We start from the raw sequence: 13,644 nt of genomic DNA, 5'->3' as shown, positions 1-13,644 counted from the left end.
GAACTTAAGACAACACAATTTAGCAGTGAAATACTTATTTTACCCATATTGATATTGTGTATTTATCAACATTCCCCCCAGCTAAATGTGCCTCTATTTCCCCTAGCGACAAAAATTATATTTCTACGTTATTTACAATCTTATTTATCAATAAACTTTTTTAATTACTGTGAATTAAGCCCGATTATATCAGAAATTAATTAGCTGAGTAATCAAAAGAATTGTGTAGTTTAATACAAAGTACATTAACGTTCACTGTACAGAAAAATAATCTTTTTTTCTTTTGATTTGGTTTGGAACTTCGATGATTTATTATGTAGCAATCTACTCCATAAAATATAATTCAATTGACAAAATCTACCTGCGTTATTAATAATATAGTATCTTATCCGATAAACTCGCCATCTACGTTTGTAGCCTCAAAGCTGTTATCATTAATTGTGGAGTATTTTAAATGTTGTGAATATTTGATAATGTTTTTTTTATCTTATTCAAGAGATGGTGCTGGCGTGCACAGCGTAATTAATTTTACTATAGAATTTAATTAAAGCTTACCACGTGTAGAGATTTATTTTGTAGATAATTGGTACTATTTTCTACTGAATACCATATGTTAAGAAATTAAATTTCCTTGAAAGCTGAGATTTCTGCTCTCGTGAAATTTGCAATGCTGTTTCATTTTGTTATTTATAGGTAAAGGCATTCGTTATGTAGCATTGATAAACAGGTACAATTTTAAAACTTTGAAAAAGGAGACAAAAAAAAACAGCCTACAACTACATATATATTGAAATGCAAAGATAAAATAGATTTTTCCGTTATCAGTAAGATCTTATTCCTTCACTGAAATATATATTGATTACTGTCAGAACACTGCCATTTTACGCAAAGTTCATAATTATAGTCGTCTGGGAATGACGTATTCAGAATGTATTAGGTAGATACTTTACCCATTTGTTATTTTATAATTTTATAATAACAGAAGTGGTTTGCGGTAGCTACCATCGCCTGAATAATTCCTTAGTTAGTTAGTATTTCTAGAAAATCTTCCTGTGGTGTCTTACAAGTGATACAATGACGAATGTGATGTGGTAAAATGACAAATGGAAATCGGGTGGGTCAAAAAAACTTAAGGGGTGCTGATGGGTAAAAAGACCCACCCGATAATCGAATTTAATACTTTTCATACATTTTTTCCAAATATTTAATTTTTGATATTATCTTGTGCAATCCATCATATTATATCCCAAATGTTTCATGTAAGGCGTTGTTGTTAAAACGCAATATTCCGATAATATTAGAGCGAGCAGGACACTGTATGGAAGGCTGTCTAAATTCGATTAGTGATGGTGCGCGTTTTAGTGAGTTTTTATGGGTAATCCTATTATTAAACTAATTAATCACTTGAACCTTGTCCGATAATATTCATTTTTTACTCAAATCGCGATTAAATATTTAATTAAAGATTCAATTCTTGAGGCGGGTTTGGGTATCGCTGCCCCGGCTACCGTATATTGGATAACCATCACCTCTTGCGAGTGATTTAGCGGGTTTATTGGGTGAGATGTGTTCAGGATGCGACTGCCCATCAGTTTTGTGGCGTGCCGGATTGGGAGAGACTGGTTTGGGGAGACCCTTTTACTTGACTTTTGACTGGTCTCTCTTGACCCATCGCCTTGCACGGATGGATCATACGTCTGTCACTCTTGGACACACTGATCCTTAGATTTCTACTCATCTCTCATACGTTTTTCCTTCCCAGAACTTCTTTTCCTTAAAAAGACCCAAAACACAGCATCTCCAAAGATGACGTAGGCCATGAGAGAAAATATTTATACTCTGTGGGGTTAATTTATAAAAAAAACTGTTAGAAGTTTAGATATTTAAGGCGTAGTATTTATTTTTTCAAGCACTGGGTCATTTCTAATCCAACACCGTATTTAAAAAAAAATATTATTATTATTCTTTTCAATGTGTCCGTAATTGTACATAATTAATGGATTTTTGAAAAACATGAAAAATATATAATATTATTAGTAAATTCTCTGACTCCTTTCTTCCAACGTCAATAAGCAATGTATTGGATTGGTTCACTGAAAAAAATGAGTTAGCTCAAGTATTAAGCTAATTGAAGTTGTGTAACCATCGCCTAAACTTCAGCTAGTAGTACCTAACTACTTTATGTGCAGATACCGTCGCTGTTTAATAAAATATGCTTGAGCTATTACAACCAAACTTTAATAATAGCATACTAAAAGCTTACTTACCTAAAAAAATAATCTGTTTGGTTAATTAAGCTAAAGTAATTTACTTAACCTATTTCACTTTAGTAACTCAAGTTTATGTGTTACTTCCCAGAGTATTTAGCTAAATTTAACTAAACATCTAGTTTGGTTAAATGTTTTGTTCAAATAGCAAAACTTAGGTTGGAATCTCTAAATTTGGTATTTTTACATAACAATTAGTTGCTTTGCACAAACTTGAGCAAAGTGCAACAAAACTTTAGTTAAATCTCCCGAACTTTGGTAGATCTTATCGTCGTCGCTAGAGGTCCGATGACGCAGTTGTTTATTTATGACGCAGTACTCAGTTCGCCATAGTTTGCACCATACGAGAATTGACGTTCGTTGCGAATTTATTTTATGATAACCGCTGTTCCTAGTTCCTAGTGATAATGGCAGACAAAACCGTGGAGGATTATTTAATTTCTTGGAATCTGGAAGCTTACATAGAAACATTTAAAGGTGAGTTTTCTTTTTCATTTTTTTATTGATTTAGAATTTAGATCATGGAACTATGATATATATTATGATAATATCCATTCTTTTTGATTTAGAAACTGGCACCTTCATTATTCTCTGACTCAAGTACGCAATAGATTTAGTAGATTTGTATTTATTATGTACCTAGTTTGAAGAGTGCGTGTGGACGCTACAACCAAGATTGTGTCAGGAGTCATGACACAGGTTACAGAGAGTGGTATATAAAAAATAATAATAATTTGATGACTTGTATAGCGCCATTTTTGATTGATTTTTTTTGGGAGGGATATGTTTTTTTAAATACAGGGAGACCACCTATTCTTTATTTTTACATTGGAAATCTTCACAGAAAGAAATTATTTCATTATTAAAACTATTTTATCTCCGCTTGATTCATGATACAGGGTGTTCGGTATCTGCTGTTGTATAAATTCAATTTTTTTTAATGAATAATTTTCATTCATTTGAAAAGTAAAAATTTTCATTTTCTTGTTTTGAAAATTTTTGTATTTTTTCGTCATTTTTTTCTTTATTTCAGAACAAGCCATAGACTCGAAAACACTCCTGATAATATCTGAAGATGATATTAAAGAATTGATTCCGACTGTAGGGCACCGGGCACTGTTTACAGCACACATTAATGAGCTCAAGGATGTTATTAATCCACCTGTCATAAGTGTCTGTTTTTAAAAGCAGTAATGATGATATATTGTATACCTAGGCCTTTTTTGGCTCACCATTTGGAAATAGTTGTACCGGACGCGATTTTGATACAAAATAATAGTATTTAAAATAATAATTCCTGTAATTAATGAATAAATCGACTGCCGGTGGGGTCAAGCAATTCCAAAGGGATAAAAACAAAGTTTGACCCCTTCTTTCCCCTTTGTGTACATACCTACTTTTTGTTTCAGATTGAAGATATACCATAAACTTCCAAACAAACAACGCCCATATATTATCAACACGATGACTTCGTTGAAAATGACATTTGCTTGTTGGAAAATATAAACAAATCACAAAGAATAATGCAAGAAGCTTTTGAAGAGCAAATTTCGAATGTAAGTTAAATAATTTTTGTAAGTTTCAGATACCTAAGTAACATAGGTTAATTGTTTTATACATTCCGATCTATGTATTTTAGTAATGGCAGCGTAGAATAGCCGTCCTGTGACTGATATTATGATAATTATAGAAGTGGTTATTAGTTATATAATCGATATGCAATTTAATTTGTTTTCTAGGACTTACGCAATCATCTCCTATCAATCAATGAAGGGCAAGCACTTTTAATGCAGTTTGAGTCAAAGGGTCTGTTGGACAATTCTGCCAGACTGTGCAGTACTATTATAAGTAAGGAATTGCAGGGTAATCCAGATAGATCCATTACAACCAAGAGATTTTATGAATTTGCTTTTCAAATCACCAAAGTCTTTAATAAAGAAAGCGCAGCTGTATATTTTACCCCATATGTGTGTTTTGGGCCTACCCAAAAAATTGCTGATAAAGGTAAATTACTAGACACATACAGGCAGCGCCGAAAAGAATTTACCAAATCAGGACACAAACAACTTTTACTATATTTAAGAAAAACTGATAATAAAAAAATATAATATAAATGTGTGTATGATCAAACGTGTTTTCTTTTTTGAGGCTTTGCTGGTAGCTGGAACCAATATTTTGAGAGACGATTCTTAACAAAATAACTTTGATATGAATGAGGTTTTTAATAAGTACATTCTAGTCTTACAAAACATAATATTTATTTATTTAGGTTTCATCTCTCAAAAGGGTTGTAATAAACTACCTGCAACTCAAAGTATTTAACCCATGATTCTGAATTATGGGTATAATCCTTCGAGTTGATGGTGGTTACATTTACACCCTGTAATGTTTTCAGCTAAACTACAAAGCTGCACTTCCTATTTAATATAGATAATCTAACCAAAAAGCTAAGCTACGGTACCTAAAGCTAGATAGCAGTAGAGAGGTAAAACACCTATATCGGTAGGGCTATTCCAACCGAAGTTTAGTTAATCAACCTAACCATTTTGTAATATTAACTAAATAATAAGGTTACTACATCTAAACAGTTTTGTTTTTCTAACCAAACACTACAAAATGATTTAGGTATATAATTTTTAGTTTAGGTAACACAACTAAACACAAAAAACTGTCTCAACCGATTAGTTTAGCTAGAATATCTGAATCGTTAAGCTGTCATAAATACAGTTTAGGTAACACAACTGAACACAGAAAGTTTGTAAGCTGTCTCAACCGATTAGTTTAGCTAGAATATCTGAATCGTTAAGCTGTCATAAATACAGTTTAGGTAACACAACTAAACACAGAAAGCTGTCTCAACCGATTAGTTTAGCTAGAATATCTGAATCGTTAAGCTGTCATAAATACAGTTTAGGTAACACAACTAAACACAGAAAGCTGTCTCAACCGATTAGTTTAGCTAGAATATCTGAATCATTAAGCTGTCATAAATAAACTGCTGTTTAGCAAACAGTAGCTAAAAGTTCGGCAGTCACCACAGTAACTAAACTGTTTAGTAGATAATTACTGAAAATTTTGAAAATAGTACCTGAGCATTTATTTCAGTGTTTGCAGTTTGATGATTTGAGAGATCATTTTTTTATTATTTATGTTACATTTAACAATTAAAATTTTAAATAAACGATTAACGAGTAAGCAAGCAAGGTGAATAGATGTACCCAGTCTAAGTCGAGAGTGATTCCATTGATTTTGACCGACGCGTCTGAGACTGTTTTCCGTTATTGTATTCTGTGTAATTGTTAGGCGGCCAACAGTGGCCACGTACTCTACAATATTAGGTGGCCAACAGTGGCCACGTACTCTACAATATTAGGTGGCCAACAGTGGCCACGTACTCTACAACGTTAGGTTACTAACAGTGGCCACTTACTCTACAACATTAGGTAGCCAACAGTGGCCACGTACTCTACAGTATTAGGTGGCCAACAGTGGCCGCGTACTCTACAACGTTAGGTTACTAACAGTGGCCACTTACTCTACAACATTAGGTAGCCAACAGTGGCCACGTACTCTACAACGTTAGGTGGTCAACAGTGGCCACGTACTCTGCAACATTAGGTGGCCAACAGTGGCCACGTACTGTACAACGTTAGGTGGTCAACATTGGCGACGTACTCTACAAAATTAGGTGGCCAACAGTGGCCACGTATTCTACAACGTTAGGTGGCCAAAATTGCCACCTACTGTAAAACACAGAAGAGCCTTTACTTTATAGGCTTCAAATATCACAACCTAACTACACTTTCATGAAAAAAGACCTGTATTGTAGTTAAAATAATCACTATTTTAACGTAAGTCGTTAGTATACGACTTACAGGATTATTTTAGTATTAATTTTATTAGTAAATACCTAAATTTTCCCATAACACGCCATTCTATACTCAATTACTACAAAATAACGTAATAATTATTAGATTCCATTCACTCCTTTTACACTTTGACGCAGTATAAAGCAGTTTATCGTAAGATTTTTGACTTTGGGAAGTTACGCGAAAATATCTCCTATCCTAGCAAGAATCCCCCACCATCTCAGGGATCGCTAGTTCAGGCCGTCTCTCAAGTAACAATCAAAATTAAAACACTTTATACCATTTATTTGGCATGAAAGTTATGCATATTATTACTAAATTATCTTAAAACTATAGTTTGGTACGCAGAAAGTTACTGGCTCATATATTTTATTTGCGAACACACTATTAGAACAATAATAAAAGACGAAACGTATCAGGAAACGAAAGCTTATAATATTGTGTTTGCGTTTAGCAGCAAAAATTTCAAATAATGAAAATTAACTACAAAATAACATGAATTCAACGCAGTGTAAAGGAAATAGTTCATACAATAGTGCCATGTAACTATAACAGTGTTCGTACTGTAATCTTGCGCAATATTTGAACGTTCAGGCGCCTTAGATTATTTGACCGCGTTTCGATCGCTCGAACAGGTTTTTCTGATTACCTTCGTAGGGCGTGGCTACTATATATTGTTTTAACGATTCGATGCAAACTAGACTATATCTATCCATGAGAAGAGGTACGTGCCCGGCGTTGCACGGATAAAAGTTACTAAAATCACTCGGGATCATCGAAATGAGCGCTACTGAAGTCTCTAGCAGTGCCTATGTCGTCTTTGGGAATGCTGTGCGAATACATTTTAAAAGGAAGGAAGGAGTAAAAATATTTATTGTAAAGAGATCCATGTTATAAGAGGGAGGATACGCATTTTTTCCACAGCGGATCTGCAAGTGTAACATTCATATCATTATTGAGAAAGTATAGTCAAAATCGTTCAACAATTCTATTACAAATCGGAATTTTCCACAAAGGCGCCTTCCCTTTGTTTCTACTTGTTTGTTTGGTGATTTAGCAGAGGTGATTGGGTTCGTGGGGCGAGATTTGTCCGATTCTTGGCAGTTGTTGCGTCTGCCCACCAACTGCGTGGCGGACCAAATTAGGAGAGACGGATTGAGGGAGATCTTTTGACCTCTCCAACAGGTCTTTCTCGGAACATCGCCTTGCACCGATGTGGGAGTGATTAATTCATACGTCAGTCACTCCTGGACACACTGACCCCCAGATTCCTATCCACCCTTCATACATTTTTTCTGTCCCAGAAATTTCTCTAATTCCTTTCCTAAAAGCATTCCCAAAGATGATACAGGCCCCGAGAAGAATTATTTTCCTCAGGGCCATCTGTGTGGAGCTAATGTTTGTAGCTTAGCGAAAATCGGCAGGCTTTTATGTCATATCTCCCTATGTTTTTTTTTTAAATATCATACTTTCAAAAGTTAACAAATTTAAGATAACTTTTTTATTTGAGTACTGATGAGAAGAAAACAAGCTTGTCAAGAATTATCTTCCGATGAGCGTGGAACATTGTGAATATATGTTTTTATGTCATTCTAGTCCCCATCCATCCAATCGCCGACTTCCAAGAATGTTTTCTAACCTTCGCAATCTCTTGGCAAGTGTCGACAAACCCATAAAACTATGGGAAGTGGTTAAGGCTCTATACGACCTCTCAAGTATGTCCGTCAGTTACGTATATTAATAAAATATAAAGTTTATTAAATCGATTAAATTTTGCGTTGAAACGCGATGGAATTCGGAAACATTTTTCCATTCTAAAACGTACATGATTGATTGAACAATTTGAATTGATTTCACCCCGTTACGTTATCAAACACTGTCAAAAAAGCATGGTTACTTATGAAAATATATTTTTGATGCTTCCTTATTTTAGTTACTACTTTACAATAATTTTAATAATGATGCTATTTATGTGATAGATGAAGTGTAGATTGAAAAAAAAATATTTACCAGCTGTTAGTACCTGGCGTTGCTGGGGGTTATACTTAGAAGATAAACACAGGCCTTTTTTATATATTCAATTTCGTAATAGATTATTTTTATATCTCATGAAGTTTAGCCAGCGTTAGCATTGTAGTGCCCGAAAATATATTTTTACATCTTGATTATAAAACATCAACTTTTCTCTACTTTCTATAAATATAATATGCATTTATCATATATGTAAACCTTTCGGAAGAAATTTTACAAATTATATTGAAAACCCTATCAAATTCTGCGGTGTTGATTAGAAGAACTAAGCGCACAAACAGACAGACGGATAGAAACATTATTTTGTACTTTTTAGAGATCAAATAAAATAAAGTTACGTAATTTGCAGAAAATGTGATACATAATGTTGTACATGATGTACCACCATAACAAAGTTAGACTCTTGTGCATGGGGGTGAGTTATTATGTTCGACATTTCTTTATTTGTATCTTAAAGTATTCAGCGTGTTTTTTGAGATGAAAATTAAAATATTTATTGTTTTTGTGTTGGATTCGTAGAACTTTTTTTAATTTTATTAAAACCAAATTTAATAATATAATTATAAGTTCTGCAAGTATTTTTTGGTTTTTGTTATTGTTTCAGCTGTTTCGGCTTTCAAGGTAACAGTTTGAAAATGGCCTTGAAAGTCGAAACAGCTGTAACAATAACAAAAACCAAAACATACTAGCAGAACTTAATAATTATATTATTAAATTTGAATTTAATTAAATAAAAAAATCAAAATGTTTTTTTTATATTTCTGATACTTTCTGGTAATTTGTTAAAAAAACCTTACTCGAAGATAGTAGTTGTATTGCCCCATTCTTTTTGAACATTTTGAAATATGTAGAATGAATCCTAACCGTGTATTCTCTTATTTTTGAATGGTGATGTTTAATTTAGAATATTATCCTTTAATAACCTCTTTAGAGAAGACGTGTTCAAAAAACAATAAAATCATCAAAAATTAGTATATTTGCGGAACAACTTGATAATTAAAGGAAGATATTCTCGGTAAAATATAAACTGGTGAAATTCCACCACCATGAATCGAAACGTTGCTTGAAATGGCTTTAGCCATGTTCAATGACCAGATATAAATAGCCAAGAGCCTCCACCTCCCTGTCTCTATCCTCATCTCCTTCCATTCTACCTTCAACTTCAAAACGTGCCCTGATTGGGGATACCAAAGTACCACTGAAAAAACCGCATTAATTTTTTTTCGCCAGAGGCTACCGAAGTCCTGTTTTAACTCAACAATTTGGAATTTTGTCTGTCTAAAATTTGTTTGATTAGTTCCGATTTCTTCCAAAGATGGTTGCCGAGTTGAATACTACATTTTTATCCCGCCAGAGTTCGCATGATCGTGGTTCCTACAACGACCTGTCAAATTGAAATAATCAATATTATGGTACCTAACGTTCTGAAAAAAAAAATTGTTATTGAGGTTGTGAGATTTCTTTGGAAAATTTTATAATTACTTATTTGAAATATTAAAAAAAAAACAATGTGACTTAAAAACATTATTTATTAAGTAGGTACCTAGGTATTAGAGTCCCTACATAGAAATATCACGATTTCAGGGAATATTATGCTTTAGATTTATTAAATAATAAGAAAAAAAAAACAAACATACTGTCCCACCCAGGCGTAGTGTATTCAATTATTCCATCACAACACAAGCTACATTTCCGCTTACTGTGGTGGTAGTAGGAGATTTTCACATATTAGATTATTCGTAACCCGGGAATTTTTTCTTTCTTTAAAAAAATAAAATATGTATATATACGAGTATATGCCCACAATGATTTTAAATTAAAAGTAAACATGTCCTTTTTACTTGAAGGGTAAACTTTGAAATAGATAAAATAAACGGAAACACAAACATAAATTGAAAAAATGTTTCAGGCTAAAATTATTGTTTATAATTATTTGTTATTCGTTGTGCTTTGCATAAAAGCCTTTTCGTGTAAACATAAGCTTACCTATATATAATATTTGACAAGTCAAAATATTTCACCATTAAATGAAGATATATTATATCTAGACGCCACCTAGTAAGAAATTTAGTATCTAACAATATCTTTCCCATAAACATAAAATTGTTTTCAGGTGAAAATAAAAAAGCAATAATTATTGAATGAAATACCAGTACTTATTGAATTATTTGGCGGTTAAAAATAAGCCGACATAGCTCAGTGGTTCATGCACCTGACCGGGAGTCAGAAGGTGCAGGTTCAATTCCCGTCGGCGGCATTTATTTTTTCCCGGAAAATTTTTTCGATTTATATTTGTATTTCAGGTTAATAACCATGGCTTATTTGTTAAAATAGAATCCATAGGTTCAAAAAATGTAATCTAAAATGATCTGCAATTGAAAATAAGAAAACAAGTTTTTATGTGACTAAATTGATTTTCGTCAGATTTTTGCAATGTGCATGCTCCTCTTAGACTTACGTAAGTTAACCCAATAGATAGAGCGTATGTGGGGATCGGTTAAGGGGGCAATATAAAGAGAAGATTAAGGCTTCTAAATTGCTAAGGTGGTTGTATTTGGTGTCCGTGTAATAACAATTATCACAAATACTAATTTCGGTTGTGTCTGTCCTATATAACTCTGGTTCAATGAACTTTGGAATTCAAATTTTCTTTCAATTTATGTGTCATTTTCAAAATTATAACTGATTGTGTCAAGAATTCAGACAAGCGATAAAGAACTTACCTATAATATAACATTTCAACAGAAAATTATTATTTTTTGTATTTCTTTGGCATTCACTATGTAACAATTTCTAGACATTTTTTGTTTTTAATGAGTTTTTATTATTCACAATGTACATTTGTTACGTATAATTTTTTTAATAAAATTAGCGACCGGTTTCGACACGTCCGTGTCATTAACTAGAAAGTACGACTATTTGCCGATGATACACTTATATATATAATTGGAGAAAACTATGAAGAACTAATACATGTTTTAAATAATGAACTAGATAATGTATCAAGATGGCTAAAAATAAATAAGCTTAAATTTAAAAAAAAAATGTATGGTAATTGGTTATAAGAAGACATCCAGTGAAAGCAAAATCAAAATTGATGGAGAAATTTTTGAAAATGTTACCGATATAAAATACTTAGGAGTTATAATAGATTCAAAACTCAACTTTAACAAATTGGAAATGAGATATATTTTTTGGGAAGAATTCGCCAAAAACTGTCCGTAAAAACTGCAATCACCATTTATAACTCCATTATTGTTGCACATTTTAACTAATGCTAAATTATCCTTTTCCTGTGTAATGACCGAGAGCAAAATAAATTTCAAATTCTCCAAAATAGGGCAATGAGAACATTACTCAGACGAAATAGATATTCAAAAGTAAATAAAATGTTAAAGGTACTAAATTGGCTAACGGTGAAACAGATGTTGATCTTGAACACGATGATATTTGTACACAAAATAGTAAACCACCTGCTACCCAAATATATGCAAAAAAAATTGTATACAACAAGGACATACACAAACATAAAACAAGGACGTGCAATGAAATCAGGCTACCAAAAACGGACAAGGCGAATACTCAGAATAGTATATTATATAAAGGGATGATATAATGATAACGCGCTGCCGGAAAACCTAAAGTCTGCCCCAATTGAAAAGTTCAAGATGTTGTGTAGGAGCCACATCAAGCAAGAAAAAACATAGTATATTTATGTGTAAAAAATTAATTAGTCATTTGTAAACTAAAATGTACAAATTACTAAAATAAAATTAAGAAAGTAATTTTCAGTTTCATTTTCAAAATTCGAACTTTGTGTCAAGAATTCAGACAAGTATTTACTTGTCTGAATTCTACCTAAAACTACCTTACCATAATATAATATTTTAACAAAACAAAAAAATTGTGTATTTCTAAATTGTTATTGATATTATGTCAAACGATGTAGTACCTACCTACCTGCATACAAATTACTGCAGTTAAATGCGTATTATTTCTTGATTATTCTTTATTACTAATAATTGTCATTATTCTGATGAGTCCTTTACATAAACTATCAGCTACAGAAATAATACAATTATAATATTCCTTGATTTTTCACGGGTCTGCGATGGTGTACCATAATATATCTCCTATGCTCTAAGTAACAAATGTAATCAATATAAGACTAGAGAGTTAACCAGGAATGTGTTTTTATATTAAATAATAACTTAATATAAGCATTTACTTCTTCGAACGTTGCTTAACCCTCGTCCCGTCGCTGTCGCTATTACAATTTTCAGCAAACAGCTCTTAGCGAATTTACACTCAAAGACGGCGAAACCGGTCATTGATCCATATTCGTATTACAAGTGGTATCACTGACGGCAGCCGAACAGTCGGCCGTTTACTTATGAACCGAATTACATAATCCAAATTGGCCTTTGCACACACCTACAGAAAGGTAGGTATTGCAAACCAGTTTCTCGTAAAGCAGCTTTTGTACATAATAAAATTTTATCGACTACGTGCAAAAAATAAGAGATTTGCCCGGACCTAGCCAAGTAATATGGCATACCCATTTCGGGACTCTGAACAGAGGGCAAGTTGGAAACTGTTACAATCAGTCAAAACATTTTTCTGTGTATATTTTTGCATCGGTTTTGTCTTGCAAGTAAACCTATTTGCACGCTTTTTCTGTGTTTCTTTTATTTAAAAAATACAAACTTCAAATAAAGAATTATTGAATGATCATGAATTTATGAATTCTCAGTTCTCGAGTTCACAGAACCGGATTTACAGACCACTGAAATTAGTATTTCTTATAAGTATTTACTTCAAGTAATGTTCTTATCACTTGACAAATGTTATAATACTTAAAGTGAAATTGGAAATCACACATGCGTACACAAATAAACATATAAATTATATACTTATCATTTCAGGTGAAAGCGAGAGAAGCAACGGTAGAAAAGAAAAAAAAAGTACGATTATAAATTAAATCTCGTATACATTGTCACTTTGTAGGTAAATAGTATGAAAAAAACACTGCGTAGTTGAATCAGAAATTCTTCCAAACGTTTAGCTCTGTCATTGCGTAATTTAGGAACATTCCTGTATATTCGCGATCAACATTGTTCAAATATATTTATTTCTGAAAAAATAAGGCAAATTCGTATTTTTGTTCGTTTTCTTCCAATCAGTCAATAAGAGAAAAAGTTTTCAATCTCGGATGAAGCCGGGTAGTAACGTTTCTTTCATATCTTGTTTTTATGACATTGTAGAAACTCGTATAAATATATAGTTTATTGACCTTAAAGATTATATACCTAATTGGTAATTGGTATTATTGATGTATGGTAGGCATGTATATTTTGTATAAGTATTGATTTTTAATAATATGAAAGTCTATATTTTTCCACAATGATAATTATTACATTTACATCTTTATTGAATTTTAATTAATTTTGTTATTACTAGAGTAATCTTGTGGAGGT

General features: G+C 32.4%; 1 long non-coding RNA gene across 1 annotated transcript; it reads left to right on the top strand.

Annotated features, from left to right (window-relative positions):
* Nucleotides 1-2,676: 2,676 nt before the first annotated feature.
* On the top strand, nucleotides 2,677-4,195 carry LOC149414755 (uncharacterized). The gene is made up of 3 exons (XR_016303895.1): nucleotides 2,677-2,744; nucleotides 3,677-3,823; nucleotides 4,007-4,195. It is a non-coding gene; the product is annotated as an uncharacterized LOC149414755 (long non-coding RNA).
* The last annotated feature ends 9,449 nt before the right edge of the window (nucleotides 4,196-13,644 follow it).

Source organism: Hesperophylax consimilis, chromosome 19 (assembly GCF_061612785.1).
Source record: "Hesperophylax consimilis isolate HC1 chromosome 19, BYU_Hcon_1.0, whole genome shotgun sequence".
Classification (NCBI taxonomy): Eukaryota; Metazoa; Arthropoda; class Insecta; order Trichoptera; family Limnephilidae; genus Hesperophylax; species Hesperophylax consimilis.
The sequence above is the reverse complement of the archived record's forward strand: the minus strand, read 5'-3'. Positions and strand labels throughout refer to the sequence as shown.